We start from the raw sequence: 16,790 nt of genomic DNA, 5'->3' as shown, positions 1-16,790 counted from the left end.
TACAGAATTTAGCTTAAATGCAATTTTTCAGGAGCACATGTGGGAAAATTTTAGCATAAAATCCCTGATCACTGAAAAAAATTCTATCTCCCCTCTTTGTGTTTCATATTCATATACATTATCTCTCTTTTATTTGAGGGAGAAAAAATATTCTATCTAGTGTGAGAGCTATATTATGTAGCTTCCAGAGCATGACAGTTTTATTTCAAACTCCATTTCAGATGCTATATTTCTATATCTTAGAAATAGTAACCCCTCTCTTTTCTCTCTAAAAACATGAGAGAGAAATGAAAACACCAAAATGCCACAGAAACAATTTATTGCTTTAAATATATAAAAGTATCTTTGTAGATTGATAATGTTTTCAAAGGTAATCTTTCTTTGTTAAAATTCCTTTGAGAATGATACTTAATGTCCGCCTGTGCCATCTGTAAAAATCTGTCCCTCTTCATACAAAAGTTCAAAATATCTAGCACTAAGAAAATAAGCAGTCTATTTATTGTAGACTTATGGAATAATAAAAATTGATGTATATTGCCCTAAAAAAATCTCAACTTTATGTATTTCCAGGCCTTATTCATAGTTTATGTAATTTAATTTTTTCAGCAGTGTATAGATGTGCCTACCAAAACTAGGATTTTTTTTCCTGCCATTTTTTTCCTTTTTCTTCAAATTGTTTATCTTTTCTCATAACTTAAACTGTAATTTTTATGTTGATAATTCCAAAAATATAACTCTAGCCATGACTTCTCTCAAACACCAGTTTCTATCTCTAACTGCATTCTCAATACTTCATCTTTAGTAGACCCTATGCAACCTCGATTTCACATATCCAAGTCTGAACTTTTCTTCCCCTTATTTACTGTTTGCCACTGTTACCATCTTTTTTCCCTAATCACCCATATTCAAAACTTAAGAGCCATCATTTACTGATCCCTTTCCTTTCTCTTTTACATATTTTCTTATAGTGCTTTTCTTATGTCTTCTTTTTTTTTTCTTTAGCCTTTCATTAATACACCCAATTTTGCTGAGTAGCAACTCAGTTCTAGGCTCTCTGCTAGACAGTGGAAGTATAAAAAACAAACAAGTTCTGGTCCCTGCTTTCACAGAGCTCATGGCATATTGGAAGAGACCATTATCAAAATGAGGCAGGGACCATAAACCTGAGAAATTATGGTTAGATATTTGTGAACTCACCTGTTAAAAATTCTTTCAAAATGAAAATAGCATCCTGACTGAAATTTCTGCCCTCTTCATTCCAGGCTGAATTGAAGAAAAAGTGGATCTTAAATGAGACTAGCTTTATTGAGCATATCTCCCAGAGGTAGAACCAAAATCCTAGAAGTAGAATCAAAACACCTTTCCAATGTGTGTGATAGAATGGCTTTACACAGAATATGTGTAAAAACCCCCAGTTCTTTACTGGCCAACTCCTATTCATCCTTTTATTCTCAACCCAAATGTTACCTTTTCAGAGAAGTATTCCCAAATTGTCCACTTTCTCCTAGACAAATGAACCATTTCTTCTTCTGTATCATGACAGAAACCAAGTTTCAGTGATTTCAGGAGGGAGTGGCAAGAAGAAAGTAGAGATGAGAAGATAAAGGGACAGTAGCTAGACAAAGACTCACCCCTTGGAGAGTAATTTTATTATTTATTATATGTTGTTTTAATGTATCTTTCACTGTGGATGAGAGAGAATTCGCCAAGAAAAAATAGTAGAAAGGGAAAGACTAAAGGAAAAAAGAGGATAGTGAATAAAGCAAAGCTCTCAGTTTCTGATGTCATCATTTAATCTAAATCTTCATAAAATTCACTTTCTAACAAATCTTTCTGGCTGTCATTTTTCCCATCTTTATTTCATCCTTCAAAATACAGCCAAATTAGTCTTCCTTTTTTTTTTTTTTTTTTTTTTTTTAGATCTAGAGAAGTTTAATGATTTTTCCAAAGTCACACAACTAGTATTGGCTGTACCAACACTAGAACTCAACTATGCTGATTTCTAAGAGTGTGCTTTCCATTTCTTTTTTTCTTTTTTTCTTTTTTTAATTTTATTTTATTATGTTATGTTAATCACCATACATCATTAGTTTTTGATGTAGTGTTCCATGATTCATTGTTTGCATCTAACACCTAGTGCTCCATTCAATATATGCCCTCTTTAATACCCATCACCAGGTTAACCCATCCCCCACTCCCCTCCCCTCTAGAACCCTCAGTTTGTTTCTCAGAGTCCATAGTGTCTCATGGTTCATCTCCCCGTCTGATTTCCCCACCTTCATTTTTCCCTTCCTACTATCTTCTTCATTTTTTTTTTTAACATATAATGTATTATTTGTTTCAGAGGTATAGGTCTGTGATTCATCAGTCTTACACAATTCACAGTGCTCACCATAGCACATACCCTCCCCCATGTCTATCACCTAGCCACCCCATCCCTCCCACCCCCCACCACTCCAGCAACCCTCAGTTCATTTCCTGAGATTAAAAATCCCTCATATCAGTGAGATCATATGAAATGTGTCTTTCTCTGATTGACTTATTTTGCTTTGCATAATACCCTCTAGGTCCATCCATGTCATTGCAAATGGCAAGATTTCAGGTTTTTTGTTGGCTACATAATATTCCATTGTATATATATACCACATCTTTATCCGTTCATCTGTTGATGGACATCTTGGCTCTTTCCACAGTTTGGCTATTGTGGACATTGCTGCTATAAACATTGGGGTGCACGTACCCCTTCGGATCACTGCATTTGTATCTTTGGGGTAAATACCCAGTAGTATAATTGCTGGGTCATACGGTAGCTCCATTTTCAACTTTTTGAGGAACCTCCATATTGTTTTTCAGAGTGGCTGCACAAGCTTGCATTCCCACCAACAATGTAGGAGGGGTCCCCTTTCTCCGCATCCTCACCAACATCTGTCATTTCCCGACTTGTTAATTTTAGCCATTCTGACTGGTGTGAGGTGGTATCTCATTGAGGTTTTGATTTGGATTTCCCTGGTGCCGAGTGATGTTGAGCACTTTTTCATGTGTCTGTTGGCCATTTGGATGTCTTCTTTGGAAAAATGTCTGTTCATGTCTTCTGCCCATTTCTTGATTGGATCATTTGTTCTTTGGGTGTTGAGTTTAAGAAGTTCTTTATAGATTTTGGATACTAGCCCTTTATCTGATATGTCATTTGTAAATATCTTCTCCCATTCTGTCAGTTGTCTTTTGGTTTTGTGGACTGTTTCTTTTGCTGTGCAAAAGCTTTTTATCTTGATGAGGTCCCAATAGTTCATTTTTGCCCTTGCTTCCCTTGCCTTTGGCGATGTTTCTAGGAAGAAGTTGCTGCAGCTGAGGTTGAAGAGGTTTCTGCCTGTGTTCTCCTTTAGGATTTTGATGGACTCCTGTCTCACATTTAGGTCTTTCAACCATTTGGAGTCTATTTTTGTGTGTGGTGTAAGGAAATGGTCCAGTTTCATTCTGCATGTGGCTGTCCAATTTTCCCAACACCATTTGTTGAAGAGACTGTCTTTTTTCCATTGGACATTCTTTCCTGCTTTGTCGAAGATTAGTTGACCCTAGAGTTGAGGGTCCATTTCTGGGCTCTCTGTTCTGTTCCATTGATCTATGTGTCTGTTTTTGTGCCAGTACCATACTGTCTTGATGATTACAGCTTTGTAATCAAGCTTGAAGTCCGGAATTGTGATGCCACCAGCTTTCCTTTTCTTCTTCAACATTCCTCTGGCTATTTGGGGTCTTTTCTGGTTCGATACCAGAATAATTTTAGGATTATTTGTTCCATTTCTTTAAAAAAAGTTGATGGTATTTTGATGGGGATTGCATTAAATGTGTAGATTGCTCTAGGTAGCATTGACATCTTCACAATATTTGTTCTTCCAGTCCATGAGCATGGCACGTTTTTCCATTCCTTTGTGCCTTCCTCAATTTCTTTCATGAGTATAGTTTTCTGAGTACAGATTCTTTGCCTCTTGGTTAGATTTATTCCTAGGTATCTTATGGTTTTGGGTGCAGTTGTAAATGGGATTGACTTCTTAATTTCTCTTTCTTCTACCTTGTTGTTGGTCTATATAAATGCCACTGATTTCTGTGCATTGATTTTATATCCTGCCACTTTACTGAATTCCTGTATGAGTTCTAGCAGTTTTGGGGTGGAGTCTTTGGGTTTTCCACATAAAGTATCATATCATCTGCAAACAGTGAGAGTTTGACTTCTTTGCCGATTCGGATGCCTTTTATTTCTTTTCATTGTCTGATTGCTGAGGCTAGGACTTCTAGTACTATGTTGAATAGCATTGGTGATAGTGGACATCCTTGCCATGTTCCTGACCTTAGGGGGAAAGCTCTTAGTTTTTCCCCATTGAGAATGATTTTCGCTGATGGTTTTTCATAGATGGCTTTTATGATATTGAGGTATGTACCCTCTACCTACACTGTGAAGAGTTTTAATCAAGAAAGGATGCTGTACTTTGTCAAACGCTTTTTCTGCATCTATTGAGAGGATCATATGATTCTTGTTCTTTCATTAATGTTGTGTATCACATTGATTGATTTAAGGATATTGAACCAACCTTGCAGGCCAGGAATAAATCCCACTTGGTCGTGGTGAATAATCCTTTTAAGGTACTGTTGGATCCTATTGGCTAGTATTTTGGTGAGAATTTTTGCATCCATGTTCATCAGGGATATTGGTCTGTAATTCTCCTTTTTAATGGGGTCTTTGTCTGATTTTGGGATCAAGGTAATGCTGGTCTCATAAAATGAGTTTGGAAGTTTTCCTTCCATTTCTATTTTTTGGAACAGTTTCAGAAAAATAGGTATTAATTCTTCTTTAAATGTTTGGTAGAATTCCCCTGGGAAGCCATCTGGCCCTGGGCTCTTATTTGTTGGGAGATTTTTGATTACTGCTTTAATTTCCTTAGTGGTTATAGGTCTGTTCAGGTTTTCTATTTCTTCCTGGTTCAGTTTTGGTAGTTGATACCTCTCTAGGAATACATCCATTTCTTCCAGATTTTCTAATTTGCTGGCATAGAGTTGCTCATAATATGTTCTTATAATTGTTTGTATTTCTTCACTGTTGGTTGAGATCTCTCCTCTTTCATCCATAATTTTATTTATTTGGGTTCTTTCTCTTTTCTTTTTGATAAGTCTGGCCAGGGGTTTATCAATCTTGTTAATTCTTTCAAAGAACCAGCTCCTAGTTTTGTTGATCTGTTCTGCTGTTCTTTTGGTTTCTATTTCATTGATTTCTGCTCTGATCTTTATTATTTCTCTTCTCCTGCTGGGTTTAGGCTTTATTTGCTGTTCTTTCTCCAGCTCCTTTAGGTGTAGGGTTAGGTTGTGTACTTGAGACCTTTCTTGTTTCTTGAGAAAGGCTTGTTTTGCTATATACTTTCCTCTTAGGCCTGCCTTTGCTGCATCCCAAAGATTTTCAACAGTTGTGTTTTCATTTTCATTGGTTTCCATGAATTTTTTTAATTCTTCTTTAATTTCCTGGTTGACCCATTCATTCTTTAGTAGGATGCTCTTTAGCCTCCATGTATTTGAGTTCTTTCCAACTTTCCTCTTGTGATTGAGTTCTAGTTTCAAAGCATTGTGGTCTGAAAATATGCAGGGAATGATCCCAATCTTTTGGTACCGGTTGAGACCTGATTTGTGACCTAGGATGTGATCTATTCTGGAGAATGTTCCATGGGCACTAGAGAAGAATGTGTATTCTGTTGCTTTGGGATGGAATGTTCTGAATATATCTGTGAAGTCTATTTGTTCCAGTGTGTCATTTAACGTCTTTATTTCCTTGTTGATCTTTTGCTTAGATGATCTATCCATTTCAGTGAGGGGGGTGTTAAAGTCCCCCACTATTATTGTATTGTTGTCAATGTGTTTCTTTCCTTTTGTTATTAATTGCCTTATATAAGTGGCTGCTCCCATGTTAGGGGCATGGATATTTACAATTGTTAGATCTTCTTGTTGGATAGACCCTTTAAGTAGGATATAGTGTCCTTCCTCATCTCTTATTATAGTCTTTGGTTTAAAATCTAATTTGTCTGATATAAGGATTGCCACCCCAGCTTTCTTTTGGTGTCCATTAGCATGGTAAATGGTTTTCCACCCCCTCACTTTCACTCTGGAGGTGTCTTTGGGTCTAAAATGAGTCTCTTGCAGACAGCATCTCGATGGGTCTTGCTTTTTTATCCAATCTGATAGCCTGTGTCTTTTGATTGGGGCATTTAGCCCATTTCCATTCTGGGTAGTTACTGAAAGATATGAATTTAGGGCCATGGTATTGCCTGTAAGGTGGCTGTTACTGTATATTGTCTGTGTACCTTTCTGGTCTATGTTACTTTAGGCTCTCTCTTTGCTTAGAGGACCCCTTTCAATATCTCTTGTAGGGCTGGTTTCATGTTTGCAAATTCCTTTAGTTTTTGTTTGTCCTGGAAGCTTTTTATCTCTCCTTCTATTTTCAATGACAGCCTAACTGGATATAGTATTCTTGGCTGCATATTTTTCTCATTTAGTGCTCTGAATATATCATGCCAGTCCTTTCTGGCCTGCCAGGTCTCTGTGGATAGGTCTGTTGCCAATCTAATGTTTCTACCATTGTAGGTTACAGATCTCTTCTCCCGAGCTCCTTTCAGGATTTTCTCTTTGTCTCTGAGACTCATAAGTTTTACTATTAGATGTCGGGGTGTTGACCTATTTTTATTGATTTTGAGAGGGGTTCTCTATGCCTCCTCTGGATTTTGATGCCTGTTTCCTTCCCCAGATTAGGGAAGTTCTCTGCTATAATTTGCTCCAATATACCTTCTGCCCCTCTCTCTCTTTCTTCTTCTTCTGGGATCCCAATTATTCTAATGTTGTTTCGTCTTATGGTATCACTTATCTCTCAAATTCTGCCCTCATGGTCCAGTAGTTGTTTATCTTTTTCTCAGCTTCTTTATTCTCCATCATTGTGTCTTCTATATCACTAATTCTCTCTTCTGCCTCATTTATCCTAGCAGTTAGAGCCTCCATTTTTAATTGCACCTCATTAATAACCTTTTTGATTTCGACTTGGTTAGATTTTAGTTCTTTTATTTCTTCAGAAAGGGTTTCTCTAGTATTTCCATGCTTTTTCAAGCCCAGCTAGTATCTTTATAATCATCATTCTGAACTCTAGTTCCGACATCTTACTAATGTCCGTATTGATTAGGTCCCTGGCAGTCAGTACTGCCTCTTGTTCTTTTTTTTTGAGGTGAGTTTTTCCGTCTTGTCATTTTGTCCAGAGGAGGATAGATGAATGAGAGAACAAAATGCTAACAGGGTAACAACAACCCCAGAAAAAGATACACTAAACAAATCAGAAGAGACCTTCCAGAAAGTGGTCATTTTTCTGTTCAGAGAGTTGCTGCTATTCTTTTCATAGATCTCCTGTTGAGTTCGTAGGTGTTCAGAATGGTTTGATACCTATCTAGCTGAATTCCTGGGACAAGACGAAATTTAGGTCTCCTACTCCTCCGCCATCTTGCCTTCAATCTCTGTGCTTTCCATTTCAACCTACTGCCTGTACTGATCTCTGGGAGCACCAGAGGGCGAGCCAACTGAGGAGCCTGAGGCAGGGAAGGGGCAGCCCAGGCCTGTGACTGCCACAGCTCTAACCTCTCCATGAGGAAGCACTTGTGTGAGGAGAGCCCTCCTGCTTCGACTGTAGCCGGAAGACCAAGCTACAGCTGTACCCGCTGCTCTTCCCATGAGATCCCAGCCACAGCAAAGGGCGGCCAAGGCCCAAATTAGTCTTCCTAAGATATTGCTGTTAACGTGACACATTCATCCAAAAATCCTGCAGTACTTACCCATTTGTTATATCCTCAAGCTTCTTCATCTTTCAGAGCCCTCATGATCTGTTTCCTACCCACCTATTCAATACTGTTTCCCTCTAATTCCCAGGGTGGGTGCTCAGCTCAGTAAGACTAGTCTGTTCATTGTCTTTTTCATACCTATTGAGTATAAGTTCTATAAGAACATCTATCTTTGTTTTGTTCATTAATGTATCCCACTCACAATGTGTGGTACCTAGTAAGTGCTCAATAATTATTTATGGAACATTTCCTTGTTCATTCACACTTCAGAACTCTTAAGAGTTATCCACTTATGCACCACTCTTCTTTCTCTTTTCTACTTATCTAAACCCTACTGATTTCTCCTAACCAAGTCCTACTTGCTCCACCTATATTTTGCTAACTATTTCTGCCCATATTACATTTCTTCCTTCGTCTGAATTCCCATACTATGTACCTGTGATTCCATACATGGAATCCTGTAGTTAGGCGCCCAAACTCCAGAGCCAGACTGACCCAATTTGAATCCTATCTCTGTTATTTATGATTATATATTATATAAGTTATTTTACCTCTCTGTGCCCCAGTTTCCTCATCTATAAAGTGAGCAAAATAATAAAACCTATCTCATAGGATTGTTGCATGACTTAAATGAGTTCATGTATATCAAATGTTTATCACAGTGACTAGCACAGAGTAAGCATTATATAAATGTTTTCTGTCATTGTATAGTTTTACCGCTTCATTTATGTTAGTCTTGACTTTACAACCAGATTGCAGGTTCTTTGAGGTAGAAAGGATATTTTATCTCTCTCAAGATGGCAAGCACAGACTAGTTAAATATCTGTTAATTGATGATTCATTCAAAATTAGACTATAACAAGACTACCGTGAAATTCAAGCCGCTTCATTGGGATACAATACAACAACTTATTTTATATAAAGATCTACAGTCTACCAAACATTTTTTGTACCTGTTATGCCAATTGCTCCTTACAGAAAATTTGTAAGGTAAATAAGGCAAGTGTCATTATTCTCACTGTACAGCCTAGCAACTAAAGGTCAGAGATGGTGTCTACCACCCCTTCTCTCAGCACTGCCATGTCTCCCTTCTTCCTGCTCAGAGAGGCCAGATTAATGTCTTCTGTGTAAGCAGATATTCTTCTACAACAGAATGTCAGCCACCCCTTCTTTCAGGTATGCCCAAATCTCCGCAAATGATTGTCATTGGCACTTACCCTCATTTGCCTTGTGAGGGGCGGTTTGAGTGTCCAGAAATACCCAGTCCTCTACCCTGTGGGATGCAAAGGGAGGTACATCTGATCCTGAACACTGTGCTTTCCACAAAGTTGACACCACCCCCCCCAACTAAATCTCCTTATATAGACTGGGAGGAAAGGTGTTGCTGGGGTGATAGTTTGAATTAGTAAAGTACTTCTGTTCCTTTTCAGTTAGCCCTAGGGGAGGTGGTGTTGGCCTTTGTTGATGGCTTCTGTTATCTGATAGCATATCAACATATCTCTTTGTTTCAACATAGGGACAACATCACTCTTCATTCTTTTATACATTCATGTAATTATTTATCAAACATCTTAGCACCTTTGCTGGGGAGAGCCCTATTATTTTTGCTATGGGAAATAGAAAGAAATACAAGAAATTCAAGCTATTGAGGTACCTGGCTCTGTGTTGTCATCAGCCTATTTACATTGACCCAGTCTCTCTCCTAGAAATATTATATGTCACTTGAAAAAATCTTTGAGTAGATATTTGCTTTTACAAGTTGTCCTCAAGAAAAAGTATATTTTTACTGTGTTGAAATATACATTATTAAATACATGGTTAGCCTGTGATGTTCCTTGCTTCATAAATATGCTTACTTTTGCCCTTCATACTTTATGATTCATATTTCCACCTTTCTTTTAGAAGAGTATTTTAGTATTCCAGTTACTATTCCAATTCTAATTATTCAGTGAGATTTATTAGTCTTTTTAAAAAAATTGTTTTTGCTCAACATTCAGATAGATCTCTCTCTATAGATGAACGCAATGTATGTCACTTTCTGTGCTGTCTTATTTTAAGTTCTTGAATTATAAAGTAGATATTTAATAAACAATACTTTGCTCTCAAAACTTTCAAGAAACTATCAGATCTATCAGGTCTCTTCTGAAAGCAGCACTACTGGCCTCATTTATTACCCAATGCTATAAATAGCTTTTGGAATCCTTAATTTCCAAGTGACTTTAGAGAGTAAGTTTTACAAACACTGTGTCCTAAATAATACATCCTTGCCCTAGTGATTGACATGGCATCCTATTCTTTCAGCAAATACTTGTGTATTTGAGTCTGCTTCTGTTACCCCATTATGTCCTGTTAATCTTTTGGTCTATTCTGGTGCAGTACCATACTGTTAATATTATACAGTTTTAATATATAACAATGTATTATCTTTCAATATTTCCTTGACATTCACACTTATTTGGTCTGTCAAATGAATTTTACAATTTACATTTCAAAATTGAAAAAAAGATCCTTTTTAAGAGTCTGATAAAATTGTTTTATATTAATACATTGCTCCAAAGAAAAATGAAGTTCTTATAATAGTGACTATTTCTTTCTAGATAACATCTTTTTTTTTTTTTTTTTTTTTAAAGATTTTATTTATTTGAGAGAGAGAATGAGATAGAGAGAGAGCATGAGAAGGGGGAGGGTCAGAGGGAGAAGCAGACTCCCCGCCGAGCAGGGAGTCCGATGCGGGACTCGATCCCAGGACTCCAGGATCATGACCTGAGCCGAAGGCAGTCGCTTAACCAACTGAGCCACCCAGGCGCCCTCTTTCTAGATAACATCTTATAGCTCTGTTTTTTCAAATGCCCATCATGAAACTGTTTTATTTTCTTTAAATGTGATCTACTTACTTCTAAATGTTTTATTTTGGAGAGATGTTCTGATACTGCGAATGAAAGCTTTTGTTCATTGTATTTTCTGACTGGCTTCTGCTGCCATAGAAAAACTAATGATTTTGTGGTATGGATGTTGTAACTAAAGCCTTACCAAATTCTTACCAATTTTATTGTATTTTCCTTTAATTATTCCAGATTTCTAAGAATACTATTGTATCACCTAAAAATAAAAATAATTTATTTCTTCTTTTCCAATATTTATACCCCTTATTTATTTTTCTTATTGTCTCAGAAGCAACTTCTATTAACAGTAACAAATAATAATGCTGATAGCTATATTTTTGCATTTTCATTTTAATAAGTCTACCTCTGTGGTTCATCATTAAGTAGAATGTCAAATATTTGAAATAAAGAACATCTTTCGTCATCTAATTAACTTTTCTGATACATGTTTACCATTAGTTTTTCTTTTTCTAAAATTGAGAACAAATGCTGAGTTTTATCACATATGGCTTTAGGTCAATTGTAGTGCTGTTAAATACTTTGTGTCCTTTGCCTAATGAAAGGTGATGAATTATTTTAAAAATTATCCTAATATTGAGCCACCCTTCCTGAACATGCCCCTACTTGGTTTTAGTATGTCATTCTTTCAAACTGGTACTGCATTCAGTTTTCTAGTTTTGAGATTTAAAAAAAAAAAAAATCTTTAGTCATAAAAAATATTATGTATGTGTGTGTTTAGTGCTGTCTTTGTCAGATTTAAGTATTAGGTTAAGGTAGCTTAATAAAAATGCCCTGGGGCACTTCACTGTTTTCTTTGCCTTGGAATGGTTGTTATATCATATAGATTCCCTTTTAAAATGAGATAGAATTATTTGGGGGAAAAATGTGTTTGGCACCTTTTCCCCACTTTATAGATAAAGGACTTGGACAGAGAAGTTAAATATCACACCCAAAGACACCTACTAATAAGTGGGGTGGCCAAGATTTGAATCCAGGTAATCTAACTCCGAGGTCTATGGTCTCCCGCCTATAGACAGGGTTTAATTCATAAAGGGCTTTACATGCTATACTAAGGAATTCTGAGTTCATTCTATCAATGCCTGGAAGCCATTGAGGTTTTTTTAATTATAAAAGTGACATGATCAGATTTTTATTTTTAACTCAAATGGTATTTGGAAGATGAATTAGAAGGAATGACTAGGTGACAGGGAAGTAGAGAAAAGGGGGATAGAGAGAGAGAGGCAAACTGCTTCTAGAGTCCATGTAAGAAATGATGAATCCTTGAGACAGGGCAATGAATCAGGGAACATATTCAAGAGGTATTCTGGTGGAACTTGGGGATATGTTAGATTGGAATGAGGAATAAGGAAGAACAAAGTATCTGTGCTTATTTCCATATTTCTATTTTTGGTAACCAGGTTAAAGTTAGTGCCAGAATCCATGACAGGAAATATGGAAGGAGTGTTCTAGATACCAGCCCTGTATTCTCACACTTAAAATGCCGTTATAGTTATTTAAGAGCCCTTACATATAAAACATAAGTGTATACAGTTATACCCTTATGGTTGCTGGTTACATACTCAACATAAGGGTATACAGACATACGCTCATTAAACTCTACCATTTCAGATTCTCAGGTATCATGACCAAGTCATTAATGTACTTTATGCACATTATACTTTACTGTACTTTATGTACTTTATGATACTTTAATGTACATAGCAAAATGCCTGTCTTGTTACCAGGTTTAGATTTTTCCTTGCTTAGTTAGGATTATAACTAATATATCCAGATAGTCATTTCAGAGAGCCCACTCTACTGAAGGATGATTTCTTTTTCAGTGACACTGCTAAGTAAATTCTGACTCCATCCGCATTCAAAAGTGATCATGGTCTCTTCTGTGTCCTGGTCATTGATAGTGCAGGGAGAGGAGTTGCTGAAAGCGCTTCCCAGTGTTTGGAGGGTCCATTCCTGTGCCTTCCAAACTCTGGAGCTTTCCCACACTTCCTCCTCTCCACCACCTTTTAGGTGTTGTCTTATTGCATGCTCTCTTTGCCTGGCTCAGTATGGTTTCTATGAGGCTTTAAAAAGGGAGAACAAGAGTGGGTCCTGCCTCAGTGCATGTCTGAGTTGGTTGTGGAACACAACTGTGGTCTTCTGACACTGATCTCTTAATTTCAGCAGCCCTATGTCCTTTTCTGCCCCTGCATTTGAGGTGATTACAGGCTGCCTATGTTCTGGTCTGCAGGTGAAGGAAAAGTTACAAGGTTTTCTTTATGTTCAGAGGTTTCAAAATGGGACAGCCTTGGGTGACTGAGCACAAGGTAGATGGAGGGAGGCAGGCTTTCAGTGCATTCACCTCCTAAGACCAAGATTTTCCCAGTGTTTTCCTCTTGGTGAATATAACAGTTTCTTGGGCATGTAAGCAGTGCCAAGTGCTTCTTGTCCCCTGCAGGAGTATCTCATGACTGCTGTTCCATGTATGTGAGAGGTAACCTCAGGAAGAACCTGGATCAGGAGGTCCCAGGTGGGTCTGCATGTGCAGAGGTTCCATGAGAGGTATCATCTTATCAGCCAGGCATTAGGCCATGGGGCTCCAAGGTCAGTCTTAGATCCAGAGACTATTGAAGTAAGTCCCAAAGCCATGAGTCAGTGACCCTTGGGTTTGCTGATGTTTCTCCCCAAGATTCTCTTGGTATTTGTGAACACCAGAGGGGCAGAGAATGGAGAAGGAATCCCCACATGAAGCATCCCCGGAGTGCCTCCTGCTCTCCACTCAGAGCATCATGGATCAACTCTTCACATAGGAGATCAGAGGGAAGGCACTGAGGCTGGGGCCAGGGTCCACTTCAGCTGGCTGACAACAGTATCCTGAGAGGCGATGGACAGGGAAGGCCAGCCCCGTGTCCCTCTGCTATGCCTGGAATGACTTTAATGACCAAGACTTTTTCTCTTGAATTGCAGCTTCTCATCACTTTCCTCTCTGCCCACCTATTCAGTAAACCTTAAAGACTTGCAAACAAAACAAAACAACAACAACAAAAACTCTGACTCTAGGTTGGCTGTAAAATATGAATTTTTTTAAAAGGAGTAGCTCCCAGACAAATTGGCTTGTGATATTTGGATGTCTAGGCTTAATATGCATTGTATATATAGGTTCTTGGGCAGAAATGATAAACTAATAGATATTTCCAGAGTTGTTCTATAGTTAGTTTAAATTCTTGTCCACTGTTGGGGCGCCTGAGTGGCTCAGTTGGTTAGCGTCTGCCTTCAGCTCAGGTCAAGATCCTGGGGTCTTGGGATCGAGCCCTGGGTCTGGCTTCCTGCTCAGCAGGGAGCCTGCTTCTCCCTCTCTTCCCCACTTGTGCTCTCTCTCGCTATCTCTGTCTCTCTCTCAAATAAATAAAATATTTAAATAAATAAATAATAGGGGCGCCTGGGTGGCTCAGTCATTAAGCGTCTGCCTTCGGCTCAGGTCATGATCCCAGGGTCCTGGGATCGAGCCCCACATCGGCCTCCCTGCTCTGCGGGAAGCCTGCTTCTCCCTCTCACACTCCCCCTGCTTGTGTTCCCTCTCTCGCTGTGTCTTTCTCTGTCGAATAAATAAATAAAATCTTTAAAAAAAAATAAGTAAAATAATAATAATAATAAATTCCCATCCACTGTCCATAAACAAAGCCCCATGAGTTTGAAACCCAGTCACACAGGAAAATGCCAATGTCAATTGTACTAAGTGAAACAAAAGTTGTACAGAGGAAGTTTTATTTTTGTACCTCTAAGTGGAAATTATACAATGAATAGTAAAATTGCATATAAAATTGTCTTAATAAAGAGAAACTAGATTCTGTAATTTTTAGTATCATAATTATTTTCTTCATAAAGCAAAGTAATATAATTTGTCCTAAGTCTAACTTACTAATCTCTTAAAATTAATTCACAGAGGAATTTGCATGTGTCATGTTCTTCGTTTATATACACTCACAAAAGTTCAGAAAGTTATGAATTTGTCAGTGATTCCTCTCTTCTTCTACTCTTACCATTTCATGTAACAATTGCTCTTTCCTTTGAGAAACTCCTTATATATGATACATTTGATTGGAACCAATGCCAAGGTCAGATCTTTCTTAAATCAGTTCTTCATAGAGAATACTCTGGTCAAATTCTCTGTCAAATTCTCTTCTTCATCAGCCAGGGCACATCTTTCATTCAGACGAAACCTCTGTTTGAAATGCCGCATTCATCACTAAATGACTAAAAGCAGAACTAGGATAATCAGAAGTTCTTATTTTATCTTCATAAATGTATGACTTCATGTGAAGGCTGGGAAAAATACTTATTGAGATTGCAATCTAACAAAAAAGGAGATGGAAGCATTGATTGTATGGCCAGCTGATTTTAAAGTTCTTTTATCTTTCTGAAGCATTTTTAAATTCAGAATATTTAAGTAGATTTAATTCTTTACATTAAAAAATTAAAATTTCTGGCGCCTGGGTGGCTCAGTCGTTAAGCGTCTGCCTTCGGCTCAGGTCATGATCTCAGGGTCCTGGGATCGAGCCCCGAATCGGGCTCCCTGCTCCGCGGGAAGCCTGCTTCTCCCTCTCCCCCCTGCTTGTGTTCCCTCTCTCGCTGTCTCTCTCTGTCAAATAAATAAATAAAATCTTTAAAAAAAAAAAAAATTAAAATTTCTAATGTGTATATTTTATTAAGAGCCATAAACCCACAAAGCTTAGCAATTTCCATTTCTATTTAAAAGTTAATGAAGTGGGAGAAAATGTGCTTCACCACTAAAGAATTTACGGCATAGTCAGAGAAACCCAAGGGATGAGAGCTGACATTGAAACTACAACCGAAAACAAATTTTTTTGAAAATAAGTCTGTCTGAATGGATGGTTACAGGGCAGGGTGTGGGGGAGTGAAGCACAGGATGGGTTAGCTAGGTGATGGGGATTAAGGAGTGCACTTGTAGTGATGAGCACTGGGTGTGGTATAGAAGTGCTGAAGCACTATGTTCTACACCTGAAACTAATATTACACTGTATGTTAACTAACTGGAATTTAAATAAAAGCTCTTTTAAAAAGTCTGATAAATGATCCATATGCTTTATTCTCTCCTGCCTAGAAATTCTAAATTGGAAATTCTAAATGTGGTATCCCACAACAGAATTGTGAAAACAGAGAAAACGAGTAAATGAGATAATAGACTCAGTTTTGAAAACTTAAGCATATAAATACATTTTTTCTTTTGAATCCCTATGTTTTCAATCAAGTGAATTTTGAAAGTTCTTAAATTCTCAAGTTATGTTAAATAAGTTTTCAAGAGTGACTACTAGTGCTCCATAAATTTAGGTTGAATTGAGTTGAGTTGTATTGCATTGCCTTTTATGGGGGGAAGAAATTCCCTCTCCCTACTAAATAACGTGGAGAACGGTTGTAAATAGCCCTTAATCTGAATCAATCTTACACCATGTAATAGTCACATAGACCAAAGTATTGGCTTGATTGTCTGGAGTCTGATTTTACCTCCTTCACAATTAAGATACATTGTCATTTTTGTTTACTATCTAAGAAAGTGTTATGTTGCTCTGCATTTGTCTCTGAAAATCTAATTTCTGCTCAACTATCCATATGTGACATAAATTATGTTATAAAAGTCTAATGTGTATATTAGAACCAGGTTCTTTAATTAGTATGTATACTGAGTTACAATGCAATTTCTTATATTACCAGAGTTTTAATTAATGTGATTCACAACAATAGTAATTATACTTGAAGAAAAGTGAAATGTACTTAAAGGAGCTGTCTTTAAAGATACACAGTGCTCTCATAAGGAAAAATCTACTTCATCTCTTTCCATAAAATTTGAGCCAGGAGCTTGTAGTGAACCAAAAGAAGAATGCTTTCCTCTGTGAGTAAGTAAACCTCAATAGTAAAGAATACAGTTACACAGTAGACCACTAAAGTGAGATTCAGTTTCCTGTTCTCCTATATGCTATAATGATTGATATCAAGAGCCTACAGATATTCTATATTGGCTATAGTTTGTCTCTCTGTATTATTC

General features: G+C 37.4%; 1 protein-coding gene and 1 non-coding gene across 4 annotated transcripts in view; both read left to right on the top strand.

The window, feature by feature from the left end:
* TBCK (TBC1 domain containing kinase) overlaps positions 1-16,790 on the top strand; it is a 227,777-nt gene that overhangs the window by 169,028 nt on the left and 41,959 nt on the right. The window lies entirely within an intron of this gene.
* On the top strand, positions 12,601-12,735 carry LOC118537424 (small nucleolar RNA SNORA71). The gene has a single exon (XR_004918142.1). It is a non-coding gene; the product is annotated as a small nucleolar RNA SNORA71 (small nucleolar RNA).

The sequence above is a fragment of the Halichoerus grypus genome, chromosome 3 (assembly GCF_964656455.1).
Source record: "Halichoerus grypus chromosome 3, mHalGry1.hap1.1, whole genome shotgun sequence".
NCBI lineage: Eukaryota > Metazoa > Chordata > Mammalia > Carnivora > Phocidae > Halichoerus > Halichoerus grypus.
The sequence above is the reverse complement of the archived record's forward strand: the minus strand, read 5'-3'. Positions and strand labels throughout refer to the sequence as shown.